The 16,336-nt window shown below is 47.9% G+C and overlaps 1 protein-coding gene across 1 annotated transcript in view; it reads left to right on the forward strand.

Moving 5' to 3' along the window:
• Nucleotides 1-2,448: 2,448 nt before the first annotated feature.
• PHF2 (PHD finger protein 2) overlaps nt 2,449-16,336 on the forward strand; it is a 48,322-nt gene continuing 34,434 nt past the window's right edge. The window contains exons 1-2 of the mRNA XM_011927471.1: nt 2,449-2,555; nt 8,897-9,011. The gene's annotated coding sequence lies outside the window, so the exon portion shown is untranslated. The remainder of the gene's footprint in view (nt 2,556-8,896; nt 9,012-16,336) is intronic.

A 16,336-nucleotide genomic window follows, 5' to 3' on the forward strand; every position in this document is an offset into this window, starting at 1 on the left:
AGTGGCAACAATAGGCATCCTATTTTGTTCCTCATCTTATGGGAAAAGCTTACAGCCTTTCACCATTGTATACAATGTTTGCTGTGGATTTTTCATCCATGGCTTTCATCATGTTAAAGAAGTTCCCGTCTATTCCTAGTTTGTGGAGTGTTTTTATCATGAAAAGATTTTGTTAAGTGCTTTTTCTGTATCAATTGAGATGGTCACATAGGATTTTTCATCATTGTGTTAATATGGTATAATGTGTCCTGGGGAGGATGGGGAATTGGGGAAGGATTGGGAGAGATGGGAATATAGGAATGAGACAGAGGGCTGTGCCAGCTCAGGAGAAGGAGCCCAGTGAGCCCTGCTTCTTCTTGTATTTTACCCACTTAATGAGATCTTTCCTCCTAGGTGAAGGAAAGAGAAGCACAACTTCTGCTGTCCCAGCCTCCAGGACAGAGCCCCAGGGTTGCATCTTTTTCTTCTTGCAGTCAGACGTGATGCTTCAGGGGTTGAAGCACTGGTTTATTTTCATGTGCTGAACCATCCTTGCATTCCTGTGATAAATCCCACTTGGTCATGGTGCATTGTCCCCTTAATGTGCTCCTAGACTTTATTTGCTGGTATTCTGTTGAGGATTTTTACATCAAGAATCTGTTGAGGATTCTGTAAAGATACTGGTCTGTAGTTTTCTTTTCTTATAGTGTCTCTGTCTTTTGGACTCAGGGTAATGTTGACTTCATAGAATGAGTTAGGAAATGTTCCCCGCTTTTCTATTTTCTGAAAAAGTTTGAGAAGGATTGGTGTTATTCTTCTTTAAATATTTGATAGAATTCACTATTGGTGGTTCTGGGATTTTCTTTTTGGGGGAGGTTTTTTTATTATTGATTTAATCTCTTTACTTGTTATAGGTCTGTTCAAATGTTCTGTTTCTTTTTGAGTCAGTTTTGGCAGTTTGTGTGCTTCTGAGCATTTCTCCATTTCATCCAGGTTATGTAATTTATTGACCTATAATTTTTCATAGTATTCTGTTATAATCCTTTTTTATTTCCTTAAGGTCAGCAGTGTCTTTATGTTTGTTTTTTTTGTTTGCTCTGATTAAAAACAGTTTGCTTCATTCACATCTGTAGCTTCCATTCCAGGTAGCTTGCTGCCCAGACCCCCTTCTATAGTGACATTCTAGGGCTGCCTGGGGCGAATGTCCATTTTTAAAATGGTCAGTTTTACTGGTCAGTTTTATCTACATGCATTTGCTCACTAGAGGAAGATGATGAAGTATTTTCCAGTTTGTTTGCTGCATTCTTCTTCTGGGAGTTGTCTGGATCTGTGCCCTGCCCATTATCCACTGTGTTCTTATTTAGTCTTGGGGCCTCTTTACATGCTACAGATGGCCATTCTCATGTCACTTTTTTTTTTTTTTTTTGGAGACAGAGTCTCACTCTGTTGCCCAGGCTGGAGTGCAGTGGTGCAATCTCAGCTCACTGCAACCTCCGCCTTCTGGGCTCAAACAATTCCCCCACCTCAGCCTCCCGAGTAGCTGGGATTACAGGTGTGTGTCACTATGCCCCAGCTAATTTTTTTTGTATTTTTATGAGAGACGGAGTTTCACCATGTTGGCCAGGCTGATCTTGAACTCCTGACCTCAAGTGATCCACCCACCTTGGCCTCTTAAAGTGCTGGGATTACAGACATGAGCCACCACACCTGGCCTCATGTCACTTTTAACTAAAAAAAGTATCGGAATAAAACAAAGCATTTCCATTTTGCTGGGTTTGCTTCTGCAGAAGTTTATTGAGGTCTTAGGCTGTGTCCTTTGATACTCTGTCTTCATTCCTCAAATGGCTTAAAGCCTGTAGCCCTGCCATCTGCGTGGGAGGAGCTCTCTCTTGTTTTAAGTCTCCAAGCAGGTTTGCAAGGGGTCTGGAGGAGCTCCAGGGAGGGAATGAGGAAAGAATAGTTCTGTGTCTGGAGTACTGGGCATGTCCCAAGGCCAGGCTGCTAGGCCTGTGTCTGGGCCTCTTCTTGGCCCCCATGAGGATGAGCTGGATGGGTGGCTATGGTGTGGCCTGCAGGAGGGGCTCCGAGCTGCCTCTGGTGTTTTCTGCCCCCCTGGGTTACCCCTGGTGAAATGATGGGGACAGCCTGGCTCTGAGAACCCCTCTTCCTTCCCTGCCCCCCGGGTGACTGGGCATTGGTGGCCCTCACCCAGGCAGGCTTGCTGGATGGCCCATTCATTGGGTCCTCATGGTGGGGCATATCTAGACGCTGTATCTAGGTCCAGGCTGCAGAGGCCTTTCCAGGAGGACATCTCTGCAGCTCTTTCCCTCCACCCTGCTTTCTCGATAGAACACTGTCCCTGCACAGCTGTGCTCCATCTGGTCCAGGTTCCCAGACGATGAGCAGGGATTCTCCCTAGAGCTTGGCAGATGGAAAGTGCTTGAGGGGGTGCTGAGTGCCTAGGTAATGGTCTGTTTCATCTCATTGCAGCTGTGTTGGGGTGGAAGAGGAGGAGGCGCCCGACATCGACATATACCACTGCCCGAACTGTGAGAAGACCCACGGGAAGTCCACCTGTAAGTACCGCAGCCCGAGCGGCCACCTCTTGCTGGCGAGAGCAGCGTCCACCCTGCCTGGGCTGTGTGGAGGGTGAGGTCTCTGCTGGCCCTGGGCCCTGGGTTACTGGGGGCAAAACGCCCTGAGTAGTGTCTAGGGCTGGGGACTCTGCCAGCCTAGCTTACTGTCCCCTGTAGCCTCACTAGGCCCACCGTAGCCCCTCCTGATCAGCTCCCACTGGCAGAGGCAGCTGTGCACAGTCCCAAAGGGCCTTCTGAGGCCTAGGGAGAGGCCAGACCAGCCTGAGTTAGGGGGACACGAACTTGGGGACCTGGATAAATGGTGATGCGGGGGTTTTCCAGGGTCCCCAGCCTAGCTCTGCCCAGCCAGCCACTGCCACACGGGGGCACAGCCTGTCTGTGTTTTCTGGGCACGTGCATTGTTGGTGGGCTCTGTCCTCCCCTCCTTTTTCAGCCCTGCCTCATGCCACCCACCTCCTCCTCTGCAGAGAATCTTGGAGGGCCTTTGCTTTTCCCACACAGCCTGCTGTTTGTGTGTCATAAGGGCTGAGGCTCCGTTTTCTTCTTGGCCCTTTCAGGTGTGCTGGGTCCTGGGATGCAGGCTTGGCTCACACTGTTGAGGTTCATCCAGGTGAGCTGGAGGTTACATGAGCCTTGAGCTCCAAGCCTCAGCCCTGGTTGCAGACGGGGAGCTGTGTGGTGGTCTGCAAGGACTCGGGAGGGGTGTGGCCTGTAGACAGGACAGATGGTATGGATGTGGGTGTGTTTGTTTAATGTGGCGTCTTGTTTCCACGTCATTGGAGGGTCTTGGGTGCTCACAGAATCTGCAGGCTGGACGTGGGCCCTGGCTGGGTCAGCTGATCACATCCCTGCTGACCTGGGCCCTGGGCAAGTCTGTGGTATTTTGTTACGGCAGCCTGAACAGAGTATGACGTACACACAGGCACGTGCACACACACATACACATGCACAGATATGTAAGCATACACATACATGCACACGCACATGTGTACAGCCAGGCAGGGGCTGGGGGTCCCACCGCCTGCAACCTCAGCACTGTCTGCTAGTCTGGAATGTCTCTCCCTGGGCGGTTGGCCATAGGAGACGGGAAGGGGAGCCTGCACTGATGTTTTAGTGCAATAGAGGGCAGGTTGGGACTCCAGGCCTCTGTCCAAACTCCCCGCAGGCACAGGGGCAGGGTCTGAGTGAGGCAGGCACACAGGACTCCCATGGCAGGTGGGCTGTTTCTGGGGATGCCTAGGGACATTGGAGAAATCGAAACTGTATGCTCACCAATGTGTAAAACCTGCCCAACCCCAGCACCGCATCATTGCTCTACCCCAACCCCAGCTCATGCAAGAGCCCCCAAGCAAGGACCCCTTGAAACGTATGCTGACTATCAGGAGAAGGGGCTCCTGGCCCAGGGGTTTCCGACACTTTCTTTTCTACCAGTCTGAAAGCCTCTTCTCAAGTGATGCACACATGTACAAACCACACAAGAGCAACGCCACCCCAGCAGCCTCCTGAGCCCCCCACTCAGGGGACCTGAGAGGGTCCTGCCTCCCAGGAAAGCATGTCCTGGGATGTCCTGGCTCCAACCCTGCTCTGCCCTGACACCTGCTCCCTAGGCCCCATGGGGCAGCCCCAGATTCCCACTGGAAGCTCAGCCCTGTTTGTGCCATTCCTGTTGTAAAGACAGCTGGACCCTGAGCTTTCCGGGTGGGCTCATTGAGGTGCCAGAAGCACGAAGATACCCCGCCGGGCTGATCCTTCCTACTGTTTTTGAGCAATAACCAGATGATAGGTTAATGAGCTTGCCATAGGCAGATTCATTCTGAGCATAAATGCAGCCAACTCTTGGGGACCAGGAGTAAGAAGGCAATTTAGGAATCCCGGAACCTCCCCACAGGCAAACCATCAGCCTGTAAGTTCAGAAGAGCTGCTAGCTTCTCCTCATCACCCTCTTGCATATTTGTTGAGGCTGTGCTGGGGATCGGGTCGAGAACTGAAACACATGCAGCCCCCACCGTTGTCCAGCAATGGACAGGCACAAAGTGTTCAGGCCTTGGGAGAGGCCAACAAAGAGCAGCCAGGTCCTCAGAGTAGTGAGAGCCCCGCCTGCCCCAGCCCCAGCATCACCAGCTGCCAGGCCAGGCCTCTAAGGCTCCCTCGACCCGGCCTCAGCTCACAGAACAGGGGTGCTGGAGCCCCTTCCACCTATTGCCTGCATCCTCCCTCTGCCTCTACTGATTCCACAGGACTCATCCCACAGGGCTCTGGGGGTCTGGTGCTTCAGCTTGCAACTGGGCCCCAGTTACTTAACTGGGCTTAAGTAATAGAAAATTGGTTTCTTACAGTTCTGGAGGCTGGAAGTCCAAGACCAAGGTGCTGGCTGGTTCAGTGTGTGGTGGGGACCTGCTTCTGGTTCATAGGCAGTGACCTCTGGCCTTGTCCTCACGTGGTGGAAGGAAGGAGGCAGCTCTCTGGGGTCTCTTTTATAAGGACACTCATCCCATTCAGGAGGACTTCATCCTCATGACCTCATCACCCCCCAAAGGCCCCGCCTCCTAAAATCATCACCTTAGAGGTCAGGATTTCAACACATAAATTTTGGTGGGACGGTTATTCAGTCCACAGCTGTGTGCATGTGTATATGTATATGTGTGTGCATGCACGTGTGTCTGCATGCACGTGTCTGTGTGCTGAATGTGCTGTATAAATTCTGTGAAGCAGATTTTCAGTCATTATTGAGGGACGTGTGCTCCATCAGGACAAAGGTACACGGCTCTAGCGCCTTCCACCAGCGTGTATGCTCAGATTTGAAGTGAGTGTGCACTGTGCCCCAGAGCCTGTCTGTGATGCCTCAGTTGGTCTTTGCATGGACTCCAGGCACGCCTTGCACACCAGGGCACTTTAGGGACAAGAGGGCCCCTCTGTGTCCCTGGAGAAGCTCTAAGCCAGCGCTGGGAACCTCTGGAGGCCTTGAGCCTGCCTCCACCCGTCCTGTTCCTGCCACCCTGGCTTGCGGGTGGGGATGGGGGCTGCTCAGGGTTCCAGAGCCAGCTGTGCCTGAGGCCTGGTCCTCACAGTTTGCCCCCTCTTTTTGAAAGCCACAGTGGTGGGGACTGCAGGATGCCTCCCTGTTCCAGTATGTCCCTTGAGCTGATTTTGGCCATGGCCTGTGGACAGGGACCATAGGCCCACAGGTTTACCTGACTGACGGATTTGGTACACGGTGTCCCAGGCTACCTGACCAGGAACTCGGGAAGGCATCCCTATCTGATGAGGAATGGTTAGAAGCAGCCCTGAATTGCAGCTCCTGACTTACACACAGTCACTTTTCTTATTGAACTGACTTTCCTCATCCCGTCCTGCCCTGTGGGGTTGGGGTGACTCTGCTCAGCGGCTGTCTCGGTGTGTTGTCACAGGGGCGCTGTCATCATGCTCTGCATGTGGCTCTGGGACAGGGTGCCCCATGCCAGCAGCAGGAGGGACAGTCGGCCTCCCTGCCCCTCTGTGTACCTTTGCTGGTGACCTTGGCACGGCCCCACGTCTCTGGCATCAGTTGCTTCACCCATGAAGTGTGGACCCCGCCCCACAAGAGAGGAGGACACAAGTATAGCCGGGGGCCCTTGGCCTCAGTGAGCATCCTCGGACAGGAGTGTGATCGATGAAATAATGACCATGCAGACAGGTGATGGGGAGGATGCCCTCCCCCTGCCGGCCATGCTGGGCCCCTGTGGGCTCCCCTCCGTGGCACCCTGTCTCTGTGGGCTGCCTCCTCTTCCTTGATCTCCTTAGCCAGCCCTGAGGCCTCTCCCAGCTGCAATGTCACTGCTGCCACGTAACCACAGGGCTGCCTCGCGCTCCTGCCTGGGCTGTCTCGCGCTCCTGCCTGGGCTGTCTCGCGCTCCTGCCTGAGCCGCTGCCATCCTGGACCTTCATTACAGCCCCTCCTTGGAGCCCTGCCCACACGCGGTACTCCTCACAGGTGGTGACCTAAGGGCAGGCAGGGAGCTCTGCTTGGTGCAGAAAGCTCAGCTCTGGAAGTTTCCTCCCTAGGTCCTGCTCGGCTGTCCCATGGAGTAGATATAACTGCCTCCATTTCCACGAGGTCTTCCAAGGCAGGGAAGGCACTTTGTGAACTCTGAAGCCCTTTGCTTCCTTGATATCCGCACCTCCCCAGGTAGCAGCAGGCCCAGCAGGAAGGTGATGGTATTCACAGTCACCGAGGCTTAGGACTATTGGGGGGTCAGGAGGGTCTGGGCTGTCATTGGGGGTGTCTTTTTTCCAACTCCTTTACGCTCTGGGCTGAACATCTCAGCACACACACTTCTAGGGCCAGCCTTGGCCCCCTTCGCATCTCAGCTCTTAAGAAGCAGGGGCTCCCAAGCATCTGACACTTGAATGACACCTGCTCCAGCACCCCCAGCCTTGCAGGGAGCCAAGCTACTCAGTGAGTGCTTGCAGACTGCAACAGGAGGGCAGGTTGGAGTTATCTGTGGCCCTGGCATTGCCTGGCTTAGGCTGGCACCAAGAGGGCAGGAGCATGAGCTAAACTGAGCCTTCTCTGTTGATAGTTATGAAGGCAGATGCGTCTACCTCTCCTTCCAAGTTGCTCTAAAGCTGAGCAGCCAGTGTGACAAGGATGGGAGACTTCATCTGCTTGCAGACACTCCCCCTGTGCCCACTGTGTGCTGGGCCCAGTACTGGTCACAGGGGGCACCCAGGGATGAGCCCAGGGTCTGTTAGGAGCACCAAGCCAGCCTGCGAGTGTGTTCTGCCCGTAAACAAGCAGCTACCACACCAGGTGGCTTTGCCCTGAGAAAAGGCCCAGCAGAGTCTGGAGCAGACACTGTACATGTGCCAACCTATATCCCACGGCCACCCCACAAGGCCTGTGTGAGCCTTTCTCTAGTAAAGATGAGGCACAGAGATGTCAAGTAATTTGCCCAAGGTTACACAGCTAGAAGAGGATTGGCCAAAACAGATTTGATCCCTTTTTGTTGCTCATCTGTGCCCAATGCTTCCTTCAGAAGTCCCGGCTTCTGGCCTTGACTCTGTCGGATTTTGCCAAGTTTCCGTAATGTCCACTTGAATTGTAGGCAGAGAGATTGAACACAATGCGAAGGTTCTTTGCAAATAAGAGGTCCCAGCCCCACCCAGCCCTGCTCCTCTGAGTTGGTAGCAGATCCTGCTCAGAGACAGGCGTTGTCACTAGGTGGTTGTTAGTTCCATTTGTCCCCACAGCCACCGAGACTCAGGAGAATGACACATGGCCTTCTAAGGCCCCCATCCCCTGCGCCCCCCACCTCACCTTTGTCTGTGAAGGAAGAGCGCCGTACGGGCCCTGCCTGGCCCTGCTCTTGAATTCAGTCCCTTTCCTGCTCAAGGGTCAGCCTGTGTCAGACTCAGCCAAGCAGCCCCCAAGGAGGGCATCTCCATGCCCCGATGGGCCTCCCTTACCCCAGCTGCTCTTCTCTACCTGGTTGAGTACAAGGCTGGGAGCTAGGGACTTAGCAGGGTGGAGAAGAAATTGCTTCCTTCCCTTCAGGGACTTGAAGTCCAGTAGAGGTGTGTGTGCGTGCATAGGGCTTGCGATTCGGTAGGGGTGTGTGCGTGTGTGTGCTTGCATTGTTCCATGGGCGTGTCGTCCACTAGGGATGTGTGTACATGTGCTCACATGCACATGTAAGAAGTGCAGGGTGTGTATACCTCGTGTCCCGGGAGAAGGTGTGACCTGGGCAGTGTGAGGAAGTAGGTGGGGTGGACAGGTCCATGGTTGGCGGTGGGCAGGGGATGGCTGGAGTGTGGCCAGCACAGAGGAGCCGGGATGTGCACCACCTGGAGAGGTGGGGAGGAGAGGGAATAAAATAAGATGGTGGGGCCTGACCTGCCCCTGTCGGTGGCTGTGGCTACTGGGGTGATGGAGGTCCAAGTAGGGAGGTGACAGAGTCCAGCTGTGGAGGCCTTGGGATGGTGAGGCTGAACCGTGGCTGAGGACCTTTTCAGGAGTTGCCTCTCTGGTGGTCTCTGCAGACTCAGAGCCTGAATGAAGAGGGGTCCCGGGAGACCCCAGCTTCTGGGTCAGGGAATGGAGGACAGTGGTGCCATCCATGGTGAGGTGTGGGGTGGGAGAGGACACAAGGTTGAGGTGGGGAGTTGACTCCTCTCTCTGTGTGTGGCAGGGTGGGGGTGTCATCAGCCTTGGGAGGTGAGCGTGAGCCCAGCAGTGCTGGGAGTTGTTAGTAGGCTGGGTGGGCCAAGGTTCTTAGGGGAGGTTGTGGAGCCCTGCTGGGCCTGCGCTGTGTGATGGACCTTTCTTCCGGTCTCCTCCACAGTAAAGAAGAAGCGGACCTGGCACAAACACGGACCGGGGCAAGCGCCCGACGTCAAGCCCGTGCAGAACGGCAGCCAGCTCTTCATCAAGGAGCTGCGGAGCCGGACCTTTCCCAGGTGGGCTGGCCCTCCCTCTATGCTCCACCTACAGCCAGGGGATGTGCATTCTCTCCGTCCCTCACCCTGCTATCCATCACTGGGAGCTCCCTCTGCTATGCTTGCTGGAAAGCAGGAAGCAGGGAACCTGTCTCCTGGAGGCAGCGTAGCCTGCACCAGCAACCCAGAGCTCCCTGCAAATGGGCCAAACTCTCCTCCCCTTGGTCAGGTGGGCTGGCCCTCCCTCTATGCTCCACCTACAGCCAGGGGATGTGCATTCTCTCCGTCCCTCACCCTGCTATCCATCACTGGGAGCTCCCTCTGCTATGCTTGCTGGAAAGCAGGAAGCAGGGAGCCTGTCTCCTGGAGGCAGCGTAGCCTGCACCAGCAACCCAGAGCTCCCTGCAAATGGGCCAAACTCTCCTCCCCTTGGTCAGCACTTCCCTGGGGGTGGGGGACAAGCATTGGTGACCCTTCTCCTGCTGGGTGGAAGGAACCTCTCTCCCAACCTGAGTATGCCCAGCACCTGCCAGGTACTCTCCTGAACCCTTGGCTCCCAGTCCTTCCTCAGCCCACACGCGTGCTCCCATGACCCAGGCAGGCGTCCTCCTCATACCTCCTTCTCAGAGACCCCCAGTGCCCACACTGTTGTTCTGCATGAGGGCAGAGGACAGAATTCTGGCCACAGGGAGGACGCAGCTGGGAGCAGCTCCTGGTGAGAAAGGAGCTGTTTAGGGGAAGCACCTCCGAGCTGTCCTGCGGCCGTTCATAAGCTGGAGACAGTTTCTGTTTGTCACACAGCCTTTATTTCTCCCTCACTTTTGAGGGATAATTCCACTGGACACAGAATCCTAAGTTGGCGGGGTTTTTTTCTTTTGACATTTTAAATTCCAACTCCCTTTTTGCGTGTGTGATTTCTGATGCAAAATCCAATGGAACTCTTGTTCTGACCCCTCTCTGGGCAAGGTGTTTTTCTCCTGGCTTCTTTATTTTTTCTTTTCTGACCTTTATTGAGATAAAATACGTATAATGCAGTTCACCCATTTAAAATGTGCAGTTCAGTGGATTTTACCGTATTCACAGATATGTGCGCATCACTGATTTTGGGACATTTTCATCACCCCCAAAATAAATCCCATTACCTTTGTACATCATCCCTGTCTTCCCATCCCGCTTCCCAGCATGTCCTTAGCAACTACTAATCCGCTTTCTTGTTTCTGTAGATTTGCTTCATATAAATGGAGCTCTACAACAAGACTGGCCTCTTTCATTTAGCAGAGTGCATTCAGGGGTCATCTGTGCTGTGGCATGTGTTAGTACCTCACTCCTTTTCTGAGGCTGAATGATATTTCATCATATAGATATTCCACATAGGTACTCTGTCTATCCATTCATCAGGTGATGGTCATTTGCGTTGTTTCTACTTTTTGGCTACTACGAATAATTGTGCCATAAACATTTTTATATGAGTTTTTATGTGGACATATGCTTTTATTGTTTTAGGAGTGTAATTGCTGGGTCATATGGTAACTCTGTGTTTAACTGTTTGAAGAACTGTCAGACTGTTTTCCAAAGCAGCTTCCCCGTTTTACCTTCCCACCAGCAGGATATGAGGGTCTCCATTTCTTCACATCCTCACTAGAACTTGTTATTATCTGACTTAACTTGATTCTAGCCATGCGGGTGGGTGTGAACTGGTATCTTATTTTTTGATTTTCATTTTTCTAGTAATTAGTGATGTTGAGCATCTTTTCATGAACTTATTGATCCTTGTATATCTTCCTTGGAAAAATGACTATTCAGGTCCTTTGCCCATTTTTATTTTTATTTTTTGCTTTTTTAAAAAAGTATTGAGTTTAAAAGTTTCATATATAGTACATTCTAGATACAAGCCCATTACCTGATATATGATTTCAGAATACTGTCTCCTATTCTGTGGGTTGTCCTTTTACTTTCTTGATGGTGTCATTTGAAGTAGAAAAGTTTTTAATTTTGATAAAGTCCCATTAATCTATTTTTTGTTGTTGTGCTTTTGTTCTCATATCTGAGAATCCATTGCCAAATCCAAAGTCATGAAGATTTATTGATATATTTTCTTCTAAGAGTTTTGTAGTTTTAGCACATACAGTTTGTTCTTTGATACATTTTGAGCATATTTTCGTATATGGTGTGAAGTAAGGATTGAACTTCACTTTTTTTTTGCATGCAGCTCTTCATTTGTTGCAGTACCATTGGTTGAAAAAACTATTCTTTTGCTGGTAAACAGTCTTGGCACCCAAACTCAATTGGCCATAGATGTGTGTTTGTTTCTGATATTAAATTCTATTCCACTGATCTATATATCTGCTTATGCCAGTACCACACAGTCTTAATTACTGTAATAATTTATAGTAAGTTTTGAAATCAGGAAGTACAAGTCTTCCAAGTTTGTTTTTCTTTTTCTTTTTCTTTTTTTTTTTTTGAGATGGAATCTCACTCTGTCACCCAGGCTGGAGTACAGTGGTATGATCTAGGCTCACTGCAACCTCCACCTCCCAGGTTCAAGTGATTCATCTGCCTCAGCCACCTGAGTAGCTGGGACTACAGGCTTGCACTATCATGCCTGGCTAATTTTTTGTGGTTTTAGTAGAGATGGGGTTTCACCATGTTGGCTGGGCTGGTCTCAAACTCCTGCCCACCTCGGCCTCCCAAGGTGCTGGGATTACAGGCATGAGCCACCATGCCCGGCCAAGTTTGTTTTTCTTTTTCAAGTTTGTTTTGATCATTCTAGGTCCCTTTTATGTTATATGATTTTTAAGGTCAGCTTGTCAATTTTTACAAGGAAGTCAGCTGGGATTTTGAAAGCAATTGCTTTAAATCTGTAGATCACTCTGCAAGTATTTCGATCTTAACAATGTTAAAACTTCTAAGTTGTGAACATGGATACTTTTCCATTTATTTAGATCTTTTAAGTTTCTTTCAAGAATGATTTATAGTTTTCAGAGTATACATTTTACATTTCCTCTGTTAAATATATTCTGAAGTATTTTATTCTTTTTGGTGCTCTTGTACATAGAATTGTTTTCTTAATTTTCAGATTGTTCGTTGCTAGTGTATGGAAATACAATTGATTTTTATATGTTGATCTTGTATCTTGCAACCTTGCTGAACTAGTTGATTAGTTCTAATAGTTTTTTTTAGAGGGTTCCTTAGTATTTTCTATATACATATGATCATGTCATTTGCAAACTGAGATAGTATGACTTCTTCCTTTCCCATCTAGGTGACCTGTATTTATTTTTCTTGCCTAATTGCTGTGCCAAGAACCTCCAATATCACCTTGAATAGAATTGGCAAGGTGAGGGTGGTCAGGGCCCCACTCAGTACTATCAGCATGCCACACCCAAGGGAGAGCTTCAGTTTCACTAGTCAGAGCTGGATGCAAGAAGGCAGCCCTCACCCCTTGGCACTACTTGCCACAGACTTAAACTCAGCAACAGTCAGCTGGGACGGAATGATAAGTGGAAGTCCTGCTTTTCCAAGAAGAAAGCTCTCTAGCTGGGAGCTGGTGGGGATGAAGCCTGTGTTCTTGGCTGCAGCACAGTGGAGTGTCCTTTCTGAGCTCTGAATGTGAATGGAGGGAGCAGTCTTGGTCCAAATGTCACAGACCCTTCTTACTGAGTTTTTGGAGATTTTCTTAAATAGATGTTTCTTCATTTGCTCTTTGGTCTTGGGACCATTTCCAGAGGCTCTGAATAATTGTTTTTTAAATAATTTTCACCAGTTCATTGTCACGCTGGAAGTTGACCTTGCTCATCTGACTTCTTTCAAGATATTTGTTTTGTCGTTTTTTTTTTTTTTTTTTGCAGTTTGAATATGATATGCCTAGGTGCAGAATTTTTGGCATTTATCCTCCTTTATGTGGTCTAATATTTTTGGATCTTTGGTTTCATGTCTGTCATTAATTTAAGAAAATTCTCAGCCCTTATAACTTCAAATAAATATTTATTCTACTGCATTTTCTCTTCCTTTTTATATTCTCAATATGCACGTTACACTGTTTGTAATTCTTCTACATTTCTTGGATATTCTACTCCTCCCCTTGACCCCCACCCACCTGCTTCTTTGTTCTGTTTGGAGTTCAAGCTGGAAGTTTTTATTGACGTAACTTCAGGCTTACTGGTTCTTTTCTTGGCGATGTCTAGTCTACTGATGAACCCATCAAAGGCATCCTTCGTTTTTGCTACTTTTATTATTGTTTTTTAATTTGTAGCCTTTCCCTTTTGGCTCTTAGTTTCCATTTTTCTGTTTACATTACCCATCTGTTGTTACATGTTGTCAACTTTTCCCATTAGTGTAGCTAACACATTAATCCTAGTTATTTTAAATTTCCTGTCTGATAATTCAGAAATCTGTGCTATGTCTGAGTCTTGTTCTGATGCTTGCTTTGTCTCTTCAGGCTATGGTTTTTCTTGCCATTTAGCAGGCTTTATAATTTCTTGTGAAAGCTGGACATGATGTATTGTGTAATAGGAATTGAGGTAATTAGGGTTTAGTGTGAACTTTTATGTTAATCTGGGTAGGACCTGGGCTGTGTTAAATTTGCTCTAGCTCTAGGTGCCAGAGATGTAAGCTGCTTCTAGTTTCTTTGTTTTTCTCCCGGTTTCTTTGGGTTTTCCTAAGAATTTCATATTAAACAGAGTCTGTGTCTGCAGCTCTCTCAGTTATAGTCAGCTGTTGTTATACTGATGTATGGTGGTAAGTTTTGGGGAGGGGAAGTGTTCTATAATTTCAGGATTAAATCTCAGTTTTGTAGAGTCTGGGCTGTGATCATTAGGCACATTTCTCAACCTTTTTAATTTTTCTTTCCTTATCTGAGACAGGAAGGCTAGTGGGGTGGGGGCTGGAGGTGACCAGTTGCCTTCCTCATGTCCAATAGAGTCTGATACAGGGGAGCAGACTTTTGTTGTGGAGAACAACACTGTGGGTGTATTTAAAAATTGTTCCTATTTCCATCCTCCTGCCGAATTAAGGAGTTTTTAACTCTTAAACTAACCTACACTTAACTTTTGGCAGTTTGTCAAAAGTTATCACTTGAGTGTTCCTACAGGTCACTGCCTCCAGCAGCTTCTGCTTCAAGTAAGGTGATCTCAGCTATGATTTTCTGTCTCCTCAGATTTTGGATGGTTGGTTGGTTGTCCTATGAGCTCGATTCTCCGATGAATATAAGAAAAATTGTTGATTTTCTGTTTGTTCAGCCTTTTTCTTGTGTGGAAGAGGGGAGTGACAACATCCGAGCTCTTCACATGTTGGAGTTGAAACCGGAAGTCCAGTTCTGCATTATTTTAGCCACCTTATATTCATTGGGTTATCTGTTGTTTTATTGTTGAGTTGTAAGAATTCTTTACATATTCTAGATACTTGTCACTTACCGGGCACTTTCTCCCATTCTGTGTTGTCTTTGTACTTTCTTGACAGTGTCATTTGAAGCACAAAAGTTTTTAATTTTAACGAAGTCTAACTTACCTCTTTTTTTCCTTTTATTGCTTGTGCTTTTGGTATCACTGCTAATAAATCATTGCCTAATCCAAGATCTTGAAGATTTATGCCTTTGTTTTCTTCTGTGAGTTTTATAGTTTAAGCTTTTATATTTAGGTCTTTGACTCATTTTGATTGAATTTTTGTATACTGTGTGAGGTAGGAAGAACTTTATTCTTTTGCATGTGGATATCAATTTTTCCTAGCAACATTTATTGAAAAGACTGGCCTCTCCCCATTGAACTGTCTTGGCATTCTCATTGAAAAGCAGTTGATTGTGGGTGTAAGGATTTATTTCTGGGCACTCAAGTGTATTCCATTGCTCTGTGTATCTTTTCTTAGGACAGTACCATAGTCTTGACTGTAGGAGCTTCGTATTGAATTTTGAGGTTGGGAAGGGTCTTCCAACATTATTGTTCTTTTAAAAATCTGTTTTGGTCATCTGAGTGCTTTGCATTTTTATTCAGCATTCCAAGTTTAGTTTGTCAGTTTCTGCAAAGAAGTCAGTTGGGATTTTGATAGGGATTGTGTGGAATCTGTAGATTAGTTTTCCGTTGTTTCTTGAATCCCACACCTTTCTTCTAGGTTTGATTTCCTTCTTATAGAATTATATCTTTTAGTTCTTTCAGCAAAGGCTTATGAAAAATATACTGTCTTGTCTGACAATGACTGTCTTTTTTCTTACATGATTCTAATATTCTAAAATGGATCTAAAGTTCTAGAGTGAAAGCTATTTTTCTTTAATTCTTTGAAAGGTATTTTATTGTCTTTTGATATCTGTTGCTAATGAGATGTCTGTTCTTAGTCTAGTTGCTGTTTCTTTATATTGTTTGATGTACTCGGTACATGAGTGTATGGTACTGCCTCTAGATGTTCATTTGTTTTTGTTTATTCTGCTTAGAACTCAGTAAGCCCCTTTAATTTGGAGAGTCACATGTCACTTCTGAAAAATACTGTTTTCTCTTTAGTAACATTTCTTCTGTATTCTCTATATCATTTTAAAAATTTTCTTCAAGTTTACTATTTTTTCAGCCATCTACTGTTTAGTGCATCCATTGAGTTTAAAAAATTTTGATCATCATATTTTTTATTTCTAAAATTTCTATAAATTTCCTTTTCAATGTTGCCGGGTCTTTTTTCTCTTTTAATACATCCCTGTGCCTTGCTGCATCCTCTTGTTGTCCTTCTGAATGTGTTCCAATGTATTTGTCTTCAAATCTCTTTTCAGTCGTTCTGTTATCCTCAGTTCTGGTGACCTCTTTTGACTGGCGTGTCCATTGACTGGCCCTCTTGGCGGTTCGCTTCCTTCCGTGGGGCGTGGTGCTTCAGAGGGGTCACGTTCCATTGGGACTAGTATGTCCTTGGCTGCTGTCCACCTACAAGATGGTTTGTGTTTGCCTTTTGCTAAGGTCTTATGGTTTTCACAGATTAGTTCCAGATCCAGTTTGGGATTCCCAACCGATGGGTTTAGTGCGAGTTTGGAACTCTTACTGTTAGACAGGATCTTAACCTTGGGATTCATCAAGGGTAATTTTCTGCCTGTGGCCCAGGTGGATGGGAGGCTTCCCCGTTGCTTTCAGAGCTTCGTTTGCATGGTTTGTATACCTCGAGTTTCTCACACGGTTGCCTGTACACATTCTTTCTTCTTCCTCACCGTCCAGTACCCCCTGGTTTATCTTTAACGCTATTCCCATTGGTCAAAGCCAATGGACACTCTTCAGTTCTGATCTTAATTGCCCTCTTGGCAAAATTGGGCCCTGCAGCCCTCTGGATGCTTGAAGTCCTGTCCTTTGTTGAGAATGGGTTTCCTCCCGCCTGCTTCCTCTCCT

Source organism: Colobus angolensis, unplaced genomic scaffold (genome assembly GCF_000951035.1).
Source record: "Colobus angolensis palliatus isolate OR3802 unplaced genomic scaffold, Cang.pa_1.0 Scaffold72, whole genome shotgun sequence".
Classification (NCBI taxonomy): domain Eukaryota; kingdom Metazoa; phylum Chordata; class Mammalia; order Primates; family Cercopithecidae; genus Colobus; species Colobus angolensis.